Source organism: Lepidochelys kempii, chromosome 16 (assembly GCF_965140285.1).
Source record: "Lepidochelys kempii isolate rLepKem1 chromosome 16, rLepKem1.hap1, whole genome shotgun sequence".
In the NCBI taxonomy this organism is placed as follows: Eukaryota; Metazoa; Chordata; order Testudines; family Cheloniidae; genus Lepidochelys; species Lepidochelys kempii.
The window spans coordinates 3,487,561-3,506,717 of record NC_136395.1 but is presented as its reverse complement, the minus strand read 5'-3'; the positions used below and the strand labels follow the sequence as shown (position 1 = coordinate 3,506,717).

The 19,157-nt window shown below is 46.0% G+C and overlaps 2 protein-coding genes across 7 annotated transcripts in view; one reads left to right on the top strand and one right to left on the bottom strand.

The window, feature by feature from the left end:
* Positions 1–19,157, top strand: part of SLC31A1 (solute carrier family 31 member 1) — a 60,426-nt gene that overhangs the window by 15,641 nt on the left and 25,628 nt on the right. The gene's annotated exons all lie outside the window — the stretch shown is intronic.
* Positions 1–19,157, bottom strand: part of FKBP15 (FKBP prolyl isomerase family member 15) — a 126,514-nt gene that overhangs the window by 97,414 nt on the left and 9,943 nt on the right. For 2 of the 3 annotated variants that reach the window (XM_073313897.1, XM_073313898.1), the window contains exon 2: positions 12,287–12,525. The gene's annotated coding sequence lies outside the window, so the exon portion shown is untranslated. Of the gene's footprint in view, positions 1–12,286; positions 12,526–19,066; positions 19,082–19,157 lie in introns of those variants that run through there. The other variant, XM_073313900.2, reaches the window with a different exon arrangement.

Here is a 19,157-nt window from a genome sequence, read left to right as displayed (position 1 = left end):
CACAGTTCTGTAGTCAGTACAGGAGCTGCACCCCAATCTCAATGAACTGAGGCTCACCTGTGAAACATTTGCTAAATAGACATAAAGAGATAAAGTGAAGGAGCAAAGTACAGTCGTATGGCTTATTATCTTCTTTTGTTTACTTTAGATTAAGGGAAATGGCTCCATGTCTAGTTGGCAGCCGGTATCAAGTGGAGTGCCCCAAGGGTCGGTCCTTGGGCCGATTTTGTTCAATATTTTCATAAATGATCTGGAGGATGGTGTTTGCAGATGACACTAAACTGGGAGGAGAGGTAGATAGGATACAGAGGGCCCTAGACAAATTAGGGGATTGGGCCAAAAGAAATCTGATGAAGTTCAACAAGGACAAGCGCAGAGTCCTGCACTTAGGACGGAAGAATTCCATGCACAACTACAGACTAGGGACCGAATGGCTCGGCAGCAGTTCTGCAGAAAAGGACCTAGGGGTTACAGTGGACAAGAAGCTGGATATGAGTCAACAGTGTGCCCTTGTTGCCAAGGTGGCTGATGGCATTTTGGGCTGTATAAGTAGGAGCATTGCCAGCAGATCGAGGGATGTGATCATTCCCCTCTATTTGGCATTGATGAGGCCTCATCTGGAGTACTATGTCCAGTTTTGGGCCCCACACTCCAATTTTTCCACATCCTTCTTGTAAAGAGTCCAGCGGAGGGCAACAAAAATTATTAGGGGACTGGAACACATGACTTATGAGGAGAGGCTAAGGGAACTGGGATTGTTTAGTTTGCGGAAGAGAAGAATGAGGGGGGATTTGATAGCTGCTTTCAACTACCTGAAAGGGGGTTCCAAAGAGGATGGATCTAGACTGTTCTCAGTGGTAGCTGATGACAGAACAAGGAGTAATGGTCTCAAGTTGCAGTGGGGGAGATTTAGGTTGGATGTTAGGAAAAACTTTTTCACTAGGAGGGTGGTGAATGTGTTACCTAGAGAGGTGGTGGAATCTCCTTCCTTAGATATTTCTAAGGTCAGGCTTGACAAAGCCCTGGCTGGGATGATTTAGTTGGTGATTGGTCCTGCTTTGAGCAGGGGGTTGGACTAGATGACCTCCTGAGGTCCCTTCCAACCCTGATATTCTATGATTCTATGAAATACAACAAGGCAAGGTTTCAGAGTAGCAGCCATGTTAGTCTGTATCCACAAAAAGAAAATGAGTACTTGTGGCACCTTAGAGACTAACAAATTTATTTGAGCATAAGCTTTCGTGAGCTACAGCCCACTTCATTGTATGCATGCCAAAAAGGAAAGGAGACTATGAGCCAGTTAGTCCTTGGATACTATGCTAAAAAGCAGCTTGGGAGCTTATGTTTGAAATATGGTTTGAAATGGTTAAATATGAAATCACAGGGATAGATAGAATTTTATATGAATCATCTAGACCAGTGGTTTTCAAACTAGGGCTGCTGCTCGTTCAGGGAAAGCCCCTGGCTGGCCAGGCTGGTTTGTTTACCTGCCGTGTCCACAGGTTCGGCCAATCGCGACTCCCACTGGCTGCGGTTCACCAGTCAAGGCCAATGGGTTCTGCGGGAAGCGGCGCGGGCCAAAGGATGTGCTGGCCGCCCTTCTCACAGCCCCCATTGGCCTGGAGCGGCAAACCGCGGCCAGTGGGAGCCGCGATTGGCTGAACCTGCGGACGCAGCAGGTAAACAAACCGGCCTAGCCTGCCAGGGGCTTTCCCTGAACAAGCAGCGGCCCTAGTTTGAGAACCACTGATCTAGACCAATATGTGTAAACAAGGAATTGAGTGGTTTTCTAATACTTAATTCAGAAGGAGTATTGACTCCTGTAGGATGCCGTTTGTGTTCTGTAAATTCTCAAAATGTTTTGAATTGACCTTCAGATGCTTTGTGCAGTATAGGTGGTGCATCTTTCCGTGGTAACTCCCTAAGTGAGTTACACGGAGTTCCTCTGTGGAGGGTTTCTATGGCAAGAGACCCCAGGCTGAGATTTTAAAAAGTAGGAGGCTAAATTTAGGCTCCTAAATCTATATTTTGGTTCCTAACCAAGTGGCCTGATTCTCAAAGGTGCTGAGGAGTCAACAGCTCCCATTGATCTCAGAAGGGGATGAAATAGCAAGTCATGTATACAGGTACCCAGTTCAGATGCTTATTTTTAGGTTTCAATTTCTGAAAATCTTGACCCCAGCTTCTCTCATGTACCGCTTAAGAGAGAACCATTCCTGCATCTACTCCCCAAGGGTCAGTTTGTGGAGAGGTTCTGTGTTTGTCAGCCTTTGGTTCCTGCTCAGTGTGGTCACTGATAAACTAATGTTGTCATCACATTTAGTGTCCTCTGTCTTATTTTATGGTCTCTGTGTAAGACTTGCTCATCTGTATAAGAGCTAGGTTATATTGTTATCTTGCTAGGGAGCAAGGCCAGCTAGTGTATGCGGTAGGGTGTGATGAGTCACCTTAAGTTTTCTGCAAGTGGAGAAGTTTTTTTTTCCTCACTGATATCTTGGGGATGTATTGGAAGAATTTTAACTTCTTTGGGTGCCACTTAAGATTGTTTCTCAAAGTGTGATGAAAATATTCCCTGGTCAAGTATTTATTACGGGGTCACATTTCTGATTTATTTTCAGTTAGTCAAAAATTCTGAAATAATTTTAAATGATTGTAGGCAGGACAAAAATGTTAGAGGAAACTGCTCTGATGTACATGCAAAGTACAGTATCTCTATAGAGAATGAGGTAAACATTCATTTTCTAAAAAGAAAAGGAGTACTTGTGGCACCTTAGAGACTAACCAATTTATTTGAGCATGAGCTTTCGTGAGCTACAGCTCACTTCATCGTTGCATCCGATGAAGTGAGCTGTAGCTCACGAAAGCTCATGCTCAAATAAATTGGTTAGTCTCTAAGGTGCCACAAGTACTCCTTTTCTTTTTGCGAATACAGACTAACACGGCTGTTACTCTGAAACCATTCATTTTCTAAGGAACCTGTCCCCTGAGGGATTGAGGGCACCTAGTGTAACTTGCCGGATAGGACTTTTAGTGCTGGGTTTGGCTTGAATACCAATTGAAGAGTATTCCAGGGCCTAAACCAGTAGCAGTGCTGAACCCTTCCACCCCTCCCCCACATTGGTTCCTGTGTAAAAGCTTAAGCAGGGATTCTCAAACTCTCGCAGTGTGGCTTGCATCGGATAACATAAGAACAGCCATACTGGGTCAGACCAATGATCTATCTAACCCAGTATCCTGTCTGCTGGCAGTGGCTGCTGCCAGAGGCTTCAGAGGGAACAGGACAATTATCTAGTGATCCATCCCATGTCCTCCCATTCCCATTCTGGTAGTCAGAGGTTTAGGCACACCCAGAGCATGGAGTTGCATACCTGACCATCCTGGCTAATAGCCAGGGATGCACCCATCTTCCATAATGGAATATGTCTTGTGAGCACTCACATTCATAGAAGAAGATGATTAGGATTGGAAGAGACCTCAGTAGGTCATCTAGTCCAAACCTCTGCTCAAAGCAGGACCAACACCAACTAAATCATCCCAGCCAGGGATTTATCAAGCCGGGCCTTAAAAACCTCTAAGGAAAGAGATTCCATCACCTCCCTAGGTAACCCATTCCAGTGCTTCCCCACCCTCCTAGTGAAATAGTGTTTCCTAATACCAAACCTAGACCTCCCCCACTGGAACTTGAGACCATTGCTCCTTGTTCTGTCATCTGCCACCACTGAGAACAGTCTAGAGCCATCCTCTTTGGAACCCCCCTTCAGGTAGTTGAAAGCTGTTATCAAATCTCCCCCCCACCCCGCTCTTCTGCAGACTAAACAATCCCAGTTCCCTCAGCCTCTCCTCATAAGTCATGTGCCCCAGCCCCATGATCATTTTTGTTGCCCTCTGCTGGACTCTCTCCAGTTTGTCCACATCCTTTCTGTAGTGGAGGGCCTAAAACTGGACACAGTACTCCAGGGCTGAATAGAGGGGAATAATCACTTCCCTCAATCTCCTGGCAGTGCCCCTACTTATACATCCCAAAATGCCGTTGGCCTTCTTGTCAACAAGGGCACACTGCTGACTCATATCCAGCTTCTCATCCACTGTACTCCCCAGGTCCTTTTCTGCAGAACTGCTGCTTAGCCAGTCGGTCCCCAGCTTGTAGCGGTGCATTGGATTCTTCCATCCTAAGTGCAGGACTCTGCGCTTGTCCTTGTTGAACCTCATCAGATTTCTTTTGGCCCAATCCTCTAATTTGTCTAGGTCCCTCTGTATCCTATCCCTACCCTCCAGGATATCTACCTCTCCCCCCATTTTAGTGTAATCTGCAAATTTGCTGAGGGTGCAATCCATCCCATCATCCAGATCATTAATAAAGATGTTGAACAAAACCGGCCCCAAGACAAACCCCTGGGACACTCTGCTTGATACTGGCTGCCAACTATACATCAATCCGTTGATCACTACCTGTTGAGCCTGACAATCTAGCCAGCTTTCTATCCACCTTATAATCCATTCCTCCAATCCATACTTTTTTAACTTGCGAGCAAGAATACTGTGGGAGACCATATCAAAAGCTTTGCTAAAGTCAAGATATATCATGTCCACTGCTTTCACCATATCCACAGAATCAGTTATCTCATTATAGAAGGCAATCAGGTTGGTCAGGCATGACTTGCCCTTGGTGAATCCATGTTGACTGTTCCTGATCACGTTCCTTGCCTCTAAGTGCTTCAAAATGGTTTCCTTGAGGACTTGCTCCATGATTTTTCCAGGGACTGAGGTGAGGCTGACCAGTCTGTAGTTCACCAGGTTCTCTTTCCCTTTTTTAAATATGGGCACTATATTTGCCTTTTCCCGATCGTACGGGACCTCTGCCGATCGCCACGAGTTTTCAAAGATGATAGCCAATGGCTCTGCAATCACATCAGCCAATTCCCTCAGCACCCTCGGATGCATTAGCTCTGGACCCATAGACTTGTGCATATCCAGCTTCTCTAAAAAGTCCTTAACCTGTTCTTTCACCACTGAGGGCTGCTCACCTCCTCCCCATACTGTATTGCTCAGATCAGCAGTGTGGGAGCTGACCTTGTCTGTGAAGACCGAGGCAAAAAAAGCATTGAGTACTTCAGCTTTTTCCACATCATCTGTCACTAGGTTGCCTCCCCCATTCAGTAAGCGTCCCACACTTTCCCTGACCTTTTTCTTGTTGCTAACATACCTGTAGAAACCCTTCTTGTTACCCTTCACATCCCTTGCTAGTTGCAACTCCAGTTGTGTTTTGATCTTCCTGATTACACCCCTGCATGCTCGAGCAATATCTTTATACTCCTCCCTATTCATCTGTCCAAGTTTCCACTTCTTGTAAGCTTCCTTTTTGTGTTTTAAGCTCACCGAAGATTTCACTATAAAGCCAAGCTGGTCACCTGCCATATTTGCTATTCTTACTGCACATCAGAATGGTTTGTTCCTACGCCCTCAATCAGGTTTCTTTAAAATACAGCCAGCTTTCCTGGACTCGTTTCCCCCTCATATTAGCCTCCTAGGGGATCTTGCCCATCAGTTCCCTAAGGGAGTCAAAGTCTGCTTTTCTGAAGTCCAGGGTCTGTATTTTTCTACTCTCATTTCTTCCTTTTGTGAGGATCCTGAACTCAACCATCTCATGGTCACATTCTCACTCTCAATTACACAACACCTCTGTGACAACTACAGCAGTTGTGCTGTGGTTGAGTAATGTTAGGAAAGTGCTGTTACTGAATGCGGTTTGTCTCTTTTGGAAAGAGTTAATTACGTGAGGAAGAGGAGATTGTTGCCTCTTCCCTTCCTGGCTGTTCTGTCCTTCTCCACTGGTGACAGGAGGGGAGCCAGTAATGGTTGATTGGCCAGCTCTCCCCACTTGACCAGCGAGTGCTCTGTGGCTCTGAGCTGAATTATGTGCAGAGAATCCCTCTGACGAGAAGCTTTGGGCACTATCGCCCAGTAACAAAACTAGCTTTAATGAGCTTGGAACCAAGACCAAGCCGGTGGAGTGGGAGTGAAAATCCAAAGGATGATCTGCAGTCCAAGAACCATTGCTGCCATGGGTTGCTTATGTGCATGTTGAGTTGTGTTCCAGGAAGTATGAGTATTGTTTGGGCCAAAGTGGCTTTCCGTGAATCTGACCTGACTCCCAGGCCAGCTCTACGTTAGAGACTTCTGCTGGCATAGCTGTCTCCTGTTGAGTCTGAAGAGGTGTGAGCCCTGACCCACAGAAACCCCTAGTATCAACACAGGTGCAGAACTGTACTTTTACTGGTATAGCTTGTTTCACTCATGCAGGGTGGTTTTCCTGCAGCGGTACAGAGTGCTGCTTCGCCAATATAACAGCTGCCGCACTAGAAGTGCCTTGCTGGTATAATAGACTGGTATTCCTGTACTGGTGAAGTGCTCCTACTGTAGACTGAGCCTAAGAAATCATGGGCCCGCTTTTTACCCATGTTAAGCAGGTTGAACTCTAATGGAGTTGGATCCACTTACAGTGGGTCTGAGAAGCATTGCTCTTGATAGATGGCTAGAACTTCAGCCAAAATCTTGAAGCTGATATTGAACATACAGATGGGCTCCTAGTAACTACACTGGCCAGACTCTGCCACGCTTTTCTAATGACTCCTCCTGACTTTAGTGAACGATGAATGTGGACACTCTGTAGACTTCATGGTATAAAGTAGCTGCAGGATTGATGGCAGAATCTCTTCACAAGATCTGTATGACAGAGAACCTGTCGTGATCTGGAGCTTGTTTGTGGGGGTCAAAGGGACGCTGTCAAGTCAAAATCTAGTTGGGGTCCAGAAAGGTCTTTCAAGTACTATACTTGTGTGAAAAACTGTATCCCTAAGATCATCCTTTTTACAAAACTATGATAAATGTTGTACAAACTATGCCTTGTGAGCTAAGTTCCCTCTAAGCTGCGTGGCTGTGCAGCAGGCTGTCAGGGGTTGCACAGGTGGGGAGAGTTGCTGTGGCTGGGGAGAGGTGCCCCAACCCCGGGCTACTGCGACGAGAGAGGGCTGGGGGGAATCCTCTTTCCCTGCCACAGCCCCTGGGCAGCCTGCACTCCAGACCTCTTAATCCAGCCCCACCCCAGAGCCTGCACCCCCAGCTGGAGCCCTCATCCCCCCCCACACACATACACACTCCAAGCCTCTGCCCCAGCCCTGAGCCTCCTCCCACACCCCAAACCCCTCATTCCTGGCCCCACCCCAGAGCTTTCAACCCCTCCTTCCCCCCTGCATCCCAACCCTCTGCCCCAGCCCTGAGCCCCCTCTGACACTCTGAACCCCTTGGCCCCATCCCTGCCACACATCACCTCCATATTGGTTCACAAAACCAAATTCATTTGTACATGCATGTAAAAAATTAGAGGGAACATTGCTTGTGAAGTATCATTTAAAAACTCATAATCTGCTGAATGTTGTTTTCCTGGTAAAATGTGTGGCAACATTGTATGTAAAGTTATAAGGGTCTGCTGGATAACACTGCAGTGACATGTCCCGAAGTTAGAAAAGCAGGCCCAAACCAGTTCTTCAGAGACAAAAGACACATTGACGCCTGGGCCAGGTTGATTAGCATAATCAAATGGACTATCATAAACTCTCATTTAGGTAAGCAAGAACTTTACATATAGACAATAGAATAGCTGGGGGTTCCTGTAAACAGACTGGTTGTCAGCTGAACCCCGACTGGAGATAATCCTCAAAGAGAGGAGAAAGTTATAAGAATAGAGAACACCCACAACATAAATTACCTCTGTACGGTGCTCTGTTCAGGGCAACAACAACTGAAGAAACACTGAACTGGGAGAGGGGTCCTGGTCTGGAGGCTTCCAGACAGTAAAGACTGTAAAGCATGTGGTGAGAAAAACCTTTGCTTTGAATCCATTTAACTTGCTAAGTTAGATATTAGTCTGCATTTTATCTTTTTATTTTCTTTTTAACCAATTCTGACTTTTAAGCCTCATTAGTTGTGATCAGTTAACATCTATCTTTCTATAGCTAATAAGCTGGTTTTATTGTTTTATCTAAGCCAGTGTGTGTTGGAATGAAATGTTAGGAACCTTTACTTGAGATAACAAGGTCTGTGCATATCATTTGCCATTGATGAAATGATGGATATTATATGAGCTTCCATTGTCCAGTAGAGAGCTGAGCAGTATAAGATGCACATTTCCGGGGGAAGATCTGGGACTGGGAGTTTGCTGGTGTTGCCCTGTATGTAATTCATGAGTGGCAGGCCAGAGCATTCATGCAGTTCAACTGGGAGTGATTTTGCATGCTAGAGGATGTGTGTGAACTGGCCATGAGTGGTTGTTCTCACAGCAAAGCTGTGTACAAGGCACCTCAGATTGGAGAATTGAGGGGACACAGCTGTTCAACAGTCCAGACTGTACCCTGGGTAATGTCACAACTTGCAATGGTGGGACTCCCCGAGTCCATTTTTATGAGCTTTGTTACATTTCTCCCCTGGCCCCCATGTACTCATTGCTGTGTGAAAGACCCACACAAACAGCAGAAGAAACTGATGGAAAAACTTTACTGTACAGTTGAAAACTGAAACTGCTCACATAGTGCTGGTGCTTGTAGTAGAAGGAGAGCGCCTGAAACATGGAGCCTGGTATGCTGCCTAAGGCCTAAACAAAAGTCAGGCCCTGCTGAGATAAAGCAAAGTTAGCAAGAGTCAGACTATGAGCAAAAGTCAGGCCCTGTTACAGAACATGCCTGCTCGCAGGTTCATTGTCTGGTCCGTGAACATGGCTCATACTGCAAAACCACAAACACTCCTAGGAAGTGCTAGACACTGGATACCTGCATAAACCCATTCCAGAAGGGTCATGTCAGAACACCCCGATACCCCTCCTAAAGATAAGGTCAGGATGACCGGGATCGAGATTTTGATCGAACCAAGAGGAACAAGGTAAAGGGTGGTAACTAACCACATCAGAGGAACATGTAACTGGTTTGTATTGGGGAATAAAAGAGTTGTCACTGCGAGTGTCTTTATCTGGCCAAAGGGCCTGCTGCTCACTGATTGTGGTCCATTGTAACAGCATACCTGTTTTAGTATCCCTGTAGAATCTATGGGATGCTATTACTGTGCTTTGTTGACAATAAACCTGGCTGACTCCCTTCACCACTGAACTGAGTCTTTGATCTTCTTGGACAGTTTGATCGAGGTCTGCTGTGCTGGCTGCCTGGCCAGAACCAGTGCAGCACATGGAGAGAACATACTCAGCCAGCAACTGACAGCAGTGCTAAATATAAAAAATAAATGAACTGGAAAAATAAATAACCTTTTTCTTTATACTCCTTCACTTATTGGCATCTTGGGTATTGTAACAGTAATTGTGGGTTTTTTTTTGTTTTTGTGTTTTTACCAGTCTGAAATATTTTTTAAAGTAGACTGTGTCCTTTTAAGATCTCCAGTAGTGCTTTCTGTGTGTTACTGAGATGAATTGTTCTAAGCTGTGAAAGAGGAAATTGTCTATATGTGATCAAAGTAGTAGTAATGTCTTGTTAGTATAGTGACTGCTGCTAAAACATGCTATTGGATGTTGCTGTAGTATTTAATCTATTCTATTATGAATTTGGGAATAGCTGCCAGTCCCAAGGTAAAAACAAATACCTGGATGTGGTAAATCTTGGCTGTTATCCCTTGTTTTTGGATGGTAAACTCTCTACCTAGACTCTTCGATAAAGCTGGCTAAAAACAGGTAAATGACTTTGTGAAAAATGTTAGTTGTTTCCATTTCATAGGGTTCAGAATGACCCTTTTTTGCAATATCTTTCTACTGACTATTTTTTTTGCTTTGTGAAAACCCAGGAGGGTAGGAGGAATGGGATCTGGATTCCTCCTCTTGACCTCTCTGTCTAGTTTCCCTCTTTTGTCAAATAGGGAGGATGATGCTGAGCCACCTCTGAAACACTTGGGCGGAAGGCCCTGTGGAAGTGTAAGTACAAGTAATAATTCATTCAGCGTTTGTGCAACTAAACATCTAAAAATGTGTCCTAAAAGCAGAGGGATGGCTTTTGTACAGGCTGCACAAGGCTTGGAGATGAGTAAGTTCTTATGTAAGACCCTGCTGCAAACTCCAGCTCCCCTAACAAGCCTGCTTGGGCTGATTGAAGTGACAACAAATGGAAAGACACGACAACGGTGCAAAGGTCATAATTTTAGTTTACAAAAAGTCCAGGCCCATGCCGTTTTACTGACTGTTAGCTTAATCCTTTTCTAATGGAAAATATCTTCATAAGCTTTCAGACTATTAGGGACAGCTATCAAAACAGCACAACAGCGAAATGTGTGAGAACAGTCCATGGAAAAGGCTTACTCAGTAGCATGCAGCTGGAGGGAAAAGACCATGAAATATTCCTGAGTTTTGCCACAGAAATCATGGCCATGGCAAACATGACACTTAGCAGAGCTCCTCATGCCAAAGCAAGAGTAGGGTGAAAAGCATCCATGAAGTGGTCAGATCCCCAGCAGAGACAAACTCGGCACAAGGGTTAGACTGACTGTCCATGCTTCAATACCATCTGTGCTGTCCAGGACACAATGAAGACTCTCCCTACTCTGAAAAGTATCTCCTCTTCATGTCACAGGAAAGCAGAAGCTTGAAGACCGTTGACGTGGGAGCATGAGAAACCAGAGAGCCAGTCTGATGCCTACTAAAAGTCAATGCACTCTGCAGTGCCAGTGAGCAGAAGAGGGAAAAGTATAGAATGAACCAGTCAGCTTGTGCGTGCCCTCTTTTGCCCTTTGTTAGCCCTTCATAGAATCATGCAGATGCCCCTTCTCTGGGGTGCTCTGTGTTTGCTGTTCTAGCTAGGCTCACCCATCTCTGCATTACCAATACTGTGGGAGCAGAGCTCATTGCATCTCTCTGTCATGCTTTCTCTGCATTTATAGCATGTGGCAGGATACAGCAGAGGTGCAGTTGTAACAGTATGGTCCTGATGAGATTCTCACAAGTGTCCTTTGCACACGCAGGGGCATACAGAAGGATCTTCTGAAGTTGCCTCCTGGTGCCTGGGATCAGCCCTCTTTGGGAGCACATTAACATCTGCTTTTAATTGCGTGTTATTGCTGAAGGTATCTTTTAAATGGCTTGTTTAGGATGTACGGTGCCTGCATGCTCTAATGCGGGCACTTTGGTCATTAAAATATCTTTAGAAATTAGTGGCAGAGTTGACAGTGGGTTCTCTAAATCAGCTTACACCTATCTTGTCTTTTCTCTTAGATACACATGGGAAGGTAATACTGTTGTAGGCAAACTGCCCCTAGTTGGAAGGATGAGGATTGTGCCTTTCAAACTGGCTGTCTTGTCACAACTGTTTTTCTGACCTCTCCATGAGTGCCCAGGCAAGATGGGGGACTAAGCTTCAATCTGATCATGACCAGGCTGCTCATTGCATTAATAACATCTCTGCTATTGAGCAGATAACTTTGATAAGCAACCTGCTCCTAATTATAACTCCGTGCCAGACTCTTGCGTAAATAGATCGTATCAGGCTGTCCCTGTGCCTCATCGTGTTAAGACAAAGCACCGTGCAGTGCAAGAGTTGAGTAATATGGCTGTTGCTATAACAAATTATTAATACCAGCCTTGCTGCTGATCAGTACCCACTGGAGGGCTGCTATGTGGCCACTGCATCTTTTGGGATACATTCTTCTCAAAGTCCAGGAATCTAGATAAGAGTGTCTCCAAATCATTTAGTTTCAGAAGCCTCCTGATTTCCCTTTGGAAACATTTTCTCTTTAAATATGTTAATTATGGTCTAGAGCAGGGTTTGTCAACCTGTGGGTTGGGATCCAAAATTGGGTTACTAGAATGTTTCAAAGGGTCACATAGCATTTCCTGTGGCTCCTGTCCCACAGGGCTGGCTGGGCTTGCCTCCCCACTCCAGGCACTGCAACCCCTAGGGTCCCCGTGCCACTCAAGGTTGGCCCAGCCATCATGATGATGGGAGCCCAGGCAGGCCAAATCTGAGTGAGTGGCCCTGCAACCCATGAGCCAGCTCACAATTCCGCTATCACAGATTTGGTCCAGTCAGGGGGGTAGGGCCAAACCAGAGCCGAGAACCAAGCCCAGCCAGCCTCATAGTGCGGGAGCCTCTGCTGTGGGGTGAGTGCTGGGCAAGACCCAACTGAAACCATCTCAGGGCCCCCACTCCCAGACTATTTACTGGGTCGTGACAGGCCATAAACATTTACAGATGGGCCCTGAGCCCAAGAACCACTGGTCTAGAGACTTAATAATGATTGTACTGACCTGTGGAGGGTGTGTTTCTGTCACTGCCCTCTGCTGGATGGAAGCAGACCTCATCTGTGTCAAAGGTACTGTAATGTTCATGGAGATTCTCCTTTAGCTCAAGTGATACAGGTTTGTGGTTCTGGAACAGCAGGATCTGGGTTCTCCCCTAGTTCTTACATAGCATGAGGGGATGAAATTGGGAAGAAAGGGGCATCCTGGACTCCCCTGTCCTCTTGCGCCATCTGTCCTGGGGAGGCCTGGAGGGAAGAGGGGAAAAATGGTCATATGATGTACACACCGAGAAAGGTGAGGGGCATGGGGGGGAGCAGAGTGAGCAGTGGAGAGGAGATGATGAATGCAGTGTATGGAATAAATGAGGAAGGAGAGAGAATGAAGCAATACTGGAATGAGGGTGGGGATAAAATAAGAGGGGGAGGGTGTGACAGAATGTAACCATGTGTCCACACCCTATGCACTATCTTAATCTTTTTACAAAGTACATTTTGTGAGATAGCGTTTGAAAACTCATGATTAGCTGGTCATTATTATCCTGATAAAATGTATATGACAACATTGCATGTGATGTTACAATATTCCACTGTATGGTGTTGTTAATACGTGTTCCAAACCACAGCCCTACCCAAGTAGAAGTTGGCATACAGGGCTGTCTTAAACAAAGGAACATGTGCTCTGCTTAATTTGCATTTAAGCAGTAAACAGGATCATCAAGCAGGAAGAGAAACAAAGAGACTCTCTAATAGGTGAGGAAAAAGCAGCAGGGAACATCCTTCCCTGTTGACACTTTGTCTCCTGAATCTCAGCCGGAAATGGTTTTTCAAGCGGGGGACTGATAATATAAAAAGGAGGGACAAACACCCCAAGGTCCGCCCCTTTATAGCATTCACGGCACCTGAAACAACAAGACAAAGGAAGCGCTCGGTGGATTCTAGGGAGAATTCTAGGGATTCTAGGGTCCTGACCTAAGAAATTTGGTCAGTAAAGCTGCTGAGAGCATGTGAGAGAACCTTTGCTTCGAGTTTGACATAGTACGGTAAGTTAGGCACCAGTTGAGTTTTATCTTTCTTGTAACCATTTCTGAATTTTATTCCTCATTACCTGTGCTCACTTAAAATCTCTCTGTTTGTAGTTAATAAACTTGTTTTATTGTTTATCTAATTCAATGTGTTTAAATTGAAGTGTCTGGAAAACTCCATTTGGGGTGGCAAGTTATGTGCATATTATTTCTATTAAAACAATACCAGACTTCATATAAACTTGTATTGCCCAGGAGAGGGCTGGGCAGTACAGGACATACCCCCAGACTTAGATTTTTCTCCCAGAAATGTATGTTGGAGGCACCTGCAGCAGAGGGGGAAAGGAGTCCAGGAGAGCTGGCTGTATTTTAAAGAATCCTTATTGAAGTTACAGGAACAAACCATCCTGATGTGTAGAAAGAATAGTAAATATGGCAGGCGACCAGCTTGGCTTAACAGTGAAATCCTTGCTGACCTTAAACACAAAAAAGAAGATTACAAGAAGTGGAAGATTGGACAAATGACCAGGGAGCAGTATAAAAATATTGCTCAGGCTGCAGGAGTGAAATCAGGAAGGCCAAATCACACTTGGAGTTGCAGCTAGCAAGAGATGTTAAGAGTAACAAGAAGGGTTTCTTCAGCTATGTTAGCAACAAGAAGAAAGCCAAAGAAAGTATGGGCCCTTTACTGAATGAGGGAGGCAACCTAGTGACGGAGGATGTTGGAAAAGCTGATGTACTCCATTTCTTCACGAACAAGGTCAGCTCCCAGACTAGTGCACTGGGCAGCACAGCATGGGGAGGAGGTGACCAGCCCTCTGTGGAGAGAGAAGTGGTTCAGGACTATTTAGAATAGCTGGATGAGCACAAGTTTATGGGACCGGATGCACTGCATGCAAGGGTGCTAAAGGAGTTGGGGGATGTGATTGCAGAGCCATTGGCCATTATCTTTGAAAACTCATGGCAATCTGGGGAGGTCCCAGACGACTGGAAAAAGGCTAATGTAGTGCCCATCTTTAAAAAAGGGAAGAAGGAGGATCCTGGGAACTACAGGCCAGTCAGCCTCACCTCAGTCCCTGGAAAAATCATGGAGCAGGTCCTCAAGGAATCAATTCTGAAGCACTTAGAGGAAAGTGATCAGGAACAGTCAGCATAGATTCACTAAGGTCAAGTCATGCCTGACTAATCTAATTGCCTTCTATGACGAGATAACTGGCTCTGTGGATGAGGGGAAAGCAGTGGATGTGTTGTTCCTTGACTTTAGCAAAGCTTTTGACACTGTCTCCCACAGTATTCTTCTTCCCAGCAAGTTAAAGAAGTATGGGCTGGATGAATGGACTATAAGGTGGATAGAAAGCTGGCTTGATAGTTGGGCTCAATGGGTCGTAATCAATGGCTCCATGTCTAGTTGACAGCCGGTATCAAGCGGAGTGCCCCAAGGGTCGGTCCTGGGGCCGGTTTTGTTCAATATCTTCATTAATGATCTGGAGGATGGCGTGGACTGAACCCTCAGCAAGTTTTCAGATGACACTAACCTGGGAGGAGTGTTAGATACGCTGGAGGGTAGGGATAGGATACAGAGGGACTTAGACAAGTTAGAGGATTGGGCTAAAAGAAATCTGATGACATTCAAGGGACCAAATGGCTAGGCAGCAGTTCTGCAGAAAAAGACCTAGGTGTTACAGGGGACGAGAAGCTGGATATGAGTCAACAGTGTGCCCTTGTTGCCAAGAAGGCTAACAGCATTTTGGGATGTATAAGTAGGGCATTGCCAGCAGATCGAGGGACGTGATCATTCCCCTCTATTTGACATTGGTGAGGCCTCATCTGGAGTACTGTGTCCAGTTTTAGGCCCCGCACTACAAGAAGGATGTGGAAAAATTGGAAAGAGTCCAGTGGAGGGCAACAAAAATGATTGGGGGCTGGAGCATGCGACTTATGAGGAGAGGCTGAGGGAACTGGGATTGTTTAGTCTGTAGAAGAGAAGAATGAGGGGGAATTTGATAGCTGCTTTCAACTACCTGAAAGGGGGTTCCAAAGAGGATGGATCTAGACTGTTCTCAGTGGTACCAGATGACAGAACAAGGAGTAATGGTCTCAAGTTGCAGTGGGGGAGGTTTAGGTTGGATATTAGGAAAACCATTTTCAATAGGAGGGTGGTGAAGCACAGGAATGCGTTACCTAGGGAGGTGGTGGAATCTCCTTCCTTTGAGGTTTTTAAGGTCAGGCTTGACAAAGCCCTGGCTGGGGTGATTTAGTTGGGGATTGAATCATAGAATCATAGAATATCAGGGTTGGAAGGGACCCCTGAAGGTCATCTAGTCCAACCCCCTGCTCAAAGCAGGACCAATTCCCAGTTAAATCATCCCAGCCAGGGCTTTGTCAAGCCTGACCTTAAAAACCTCTAAGGAAGGAGATTCTACCACCTCCCTAGGTAACGCATTCCAGTGTTTCACCACCCTCTTAGTGAAAAAGTTTTTCCTAATATCCAATCTAAACCTCCCCCACTGCAACTTGAGACCATTACTCCTCGTTCTGTCATCTTCTACCATTGAGAACAGTCTAGAGCCATCCTCTTTGGAACCCCCTTTCAGGTAGTTGAAAGCAGCTATCAAAGCTATTGGTCCTGCTTTGAGAAGGGGGTGGGACTAGATGACCCGCTGAGGTCCCTTCCAGCCCTGATATTCTATTATTCTAACCAAGGCTGCTAAGAGCCAAGGCGTGGCTGGCTGGCTGGCTGCAGCACACATGGACGTAGTTGGGAGTGACTTCCATGCTGGATGCTGTTTGTGAGCAGTCCAGACTGGAGGCTGCAGCAGCAAAGCAATATAAAGGGCACAGCTACTCATTAGCCTGGTACAAACCCTAGTGTGTGAGTGAGGGGACTAGGTGGCAGGGGCTGCATTTGTAAGTTAAACTGAGCTTGGGCAGTCATTCAGAAAAAACAAAGGATGGCTCCTATTAATGACCTGGATGTAGGTATAGCGAGCATACTGATCAAATTTGCAGATGACACCAAGGTAGGGGAGATTGCCAACACTTTGGAGGATAGAGCTAAAATTTCAAAAGGATTTTGATAAATTGGAGAACTGGGCTATCGACAACAAAATGAAATTCCACAAAGACAAATGTAAGGTGCTACATTTAGGAAAGAGAAGCCAAATGCACAAATACAGAATGGGGGATAACTGGCTTGGCAGCTGCGCTGCTGAGAAGGATCTGGGAGGTGTGCTGGATCACAACCTCAACATGAGTCAGCAATGCAATGCTGTGGCAAAAAAAACAAATGCAATTTTAGGTTGCATTAACAAAGCATGCAAGTCATGGGAGGTGATAGTACCACTCTACTTGGCACTGGTTAGGCCTCAGCTGGAGGATTGTGTCCAATTTTGGTCACCGCAGTATAGAAAGGAGAAAAATTGGAAAGGATCCAGAGGTGAGGGACAAAGATGACCAAAGGGATGGAACGCAAGCCATACAAGCAAAGGCTGAAGGAACTGGCAATGTTTAGTTTGGAAAAATGGAGATTAAGAGGGGACATGATAGCTGTCTTCATATATTTGAAAGACTGCCATAAAAAGATGGAGAAAATTTGTTATCTCTTGCCACAGAGGGCAGGACAAGAGGCAATGGGTTCAAACTACAGCACAGCAGATATAGATGAAATCTCAGGAAAAACTTGAACTGTAAGAACAATAGGACAATGGAACAAACTGCTTAGGGAAGTTGTGGAAGTGCCTTCACTGGAGGTTTTCAAAAGGAGGCTAGATAGCCATCTGTTTAGCCATAACAAATCCTGCATCTTGGCTAGATGACTCTTGTGGTTCTAACCCTGTGGTTCTATGATTCTCTCTCTCAACCCCCCTGTATCTCCGTCTTTGTTGAATTGTATCTACACCCTTTCCTGTGCCTCTCAATATCCCTTCCCCATTGTTGTTTTTATGGCTGAAAGCTTTTGTCTGTCATCCAATATTGCACTCTGCTGTCTTGCAGTACAGTAGAAACTGCTTGTAGTAAACTCTGCTTGAATAAAGCTTTGTTTCATAGAGTTCTGTGGCAGTGTCCTTGTAGGAGGGTATTGTCCTTAATTCCATATTTTGTCTCCTATTGTGTTGAAAGTTCAGAATTGTCCCTGGGAAATCTGAACAGGCTGGAAGATTAGGACTCTCTGTTTATGGGGGGAGTAGATTAATTGAGCTCTACTGACTGGACAAGTTTTTTTCTATGTTATGAAAATAAACTCCATGAAGGAATGTGATCCTAATCCTATTAAGAGGAAGAGCACTGGCCTCTCCTCCAGTGGAGGGTGTGTGTGCGTGCGTACGCTAAGTTAGCTCCAGCGAGTACCTCCTAAAAGCCCATCTGCGGCTCTGTCTCTGGGGCAAAGAGAGAGAATGTGGATACGTCAGATGTAGGCTGTCATGCTATCTAGTCCTCCCTGGCCTTTCTTTGATAAGTATCTCATTAAAGCCTAACTAGTGCTGCTGTGTTCTCTGGCTTCCCTATCAAAATTGTGCAGCTCCAGGAAATGTACATGAGCCAGCATTTGAACCAAGCCCCTGCTCTAATCAGGCCATTGTTTTATGTGTGCAGAAGCAGAGTGTGAAAGCTGGTGGGCCTCCTGCCATGGAACCTACACACAGTTGGGTGTGGAAGGCACAGCCCTGTCTGTCGGGAGGCATGAATGTGGGTAAAGAGAGAAGGAAACAGGAGACGAGGAGGAGGGAGAGAAACAAAAGTTAGAGGAGGAAAGGGAGGAAAGAGGGCAAAGGAGCAGCAGCAGTGGCCCTAAGAAGGGGAGATTTCCACTGAGTGGTGTCAAATGTAAAAAACAATAACAAAAAACCACCCTGTTACTTACTGCATATGGCCAGATTCTCCCCAGATCTCTGTGAGGCTGCCTGGTGACCCCTGGTGAGACCCAGACCCTCCCAGTGACTGCTGGCAGGGAGATCCGACAGGCACTGAGGAAAGCTGGAATCCTAAACTCCAGCCCACGGACTGTATTTAGAAGTGGAAATGGGCCCACAAGTTGGACATTTCTGTACTTGAACCTGTCCTAATAGACCCTCCAAACCCTCCTGCCGTGCATAGGCGGGGATCTACTCCATCTTTTTCAGGAGACCGGTTCCTATAACCTCTAGGTTTGTCAGGACTAGGATGATCTCCGAGGTTTGACTGCACATGGGCTAACGAACAATGCCTGGGACTGGCACAGGTCAGCCTGGGCTGTTACAGGCCACCATGGCCCTGTGCAGTAAGGAGGCAAGGCAGATCCCTTGGGCCCGTAGCAAGGGGTGCAAGGTCTGTGCAGTAATGCTCCTAGGCTGAGGTTTTCAAAGACCTCTGGAAATCTATCTTAAATGGTAACAAGGCTGTGAATTCTTTCAATTTTTGTTCTTTAAAAAACAGAAGCCCCCAATTCTGGTGCATGCTATATGCAGCTGCCCAAATGCCCATCCCCCTCACTTGCCAGTCTGTCCTCGTCTCCTTTTCTCCAATCCCATTGCTGGCTTCCACCCTCCTTTTCAGGTCACATCCAAGCCACTCATCCTCCCCTTCACAGCTCAACACAGCTGTGACATGGCCACATCCCTGCTCTCCTTGCCTCCTGCCCCTCCTCTTTCACTCCCGCCTAGCCATTTCTGGCATCTCCCAGCTAAACAGTCACAAGGGCTGCCCTCTCCTCCTTTTAACCCCCAAAGACCCACTTCCCCATGCCTTTTGAGGTGGATCGGGGTATCAACCTGTCGCATCCTACGTACTTCACTGTTTACAGCCACTGTGATCCTGGTTTGAGAAATGTTGTACAGAGTCCAGACCCAGAATGACCTTCCCTTGCTGAGCTGGAAACCC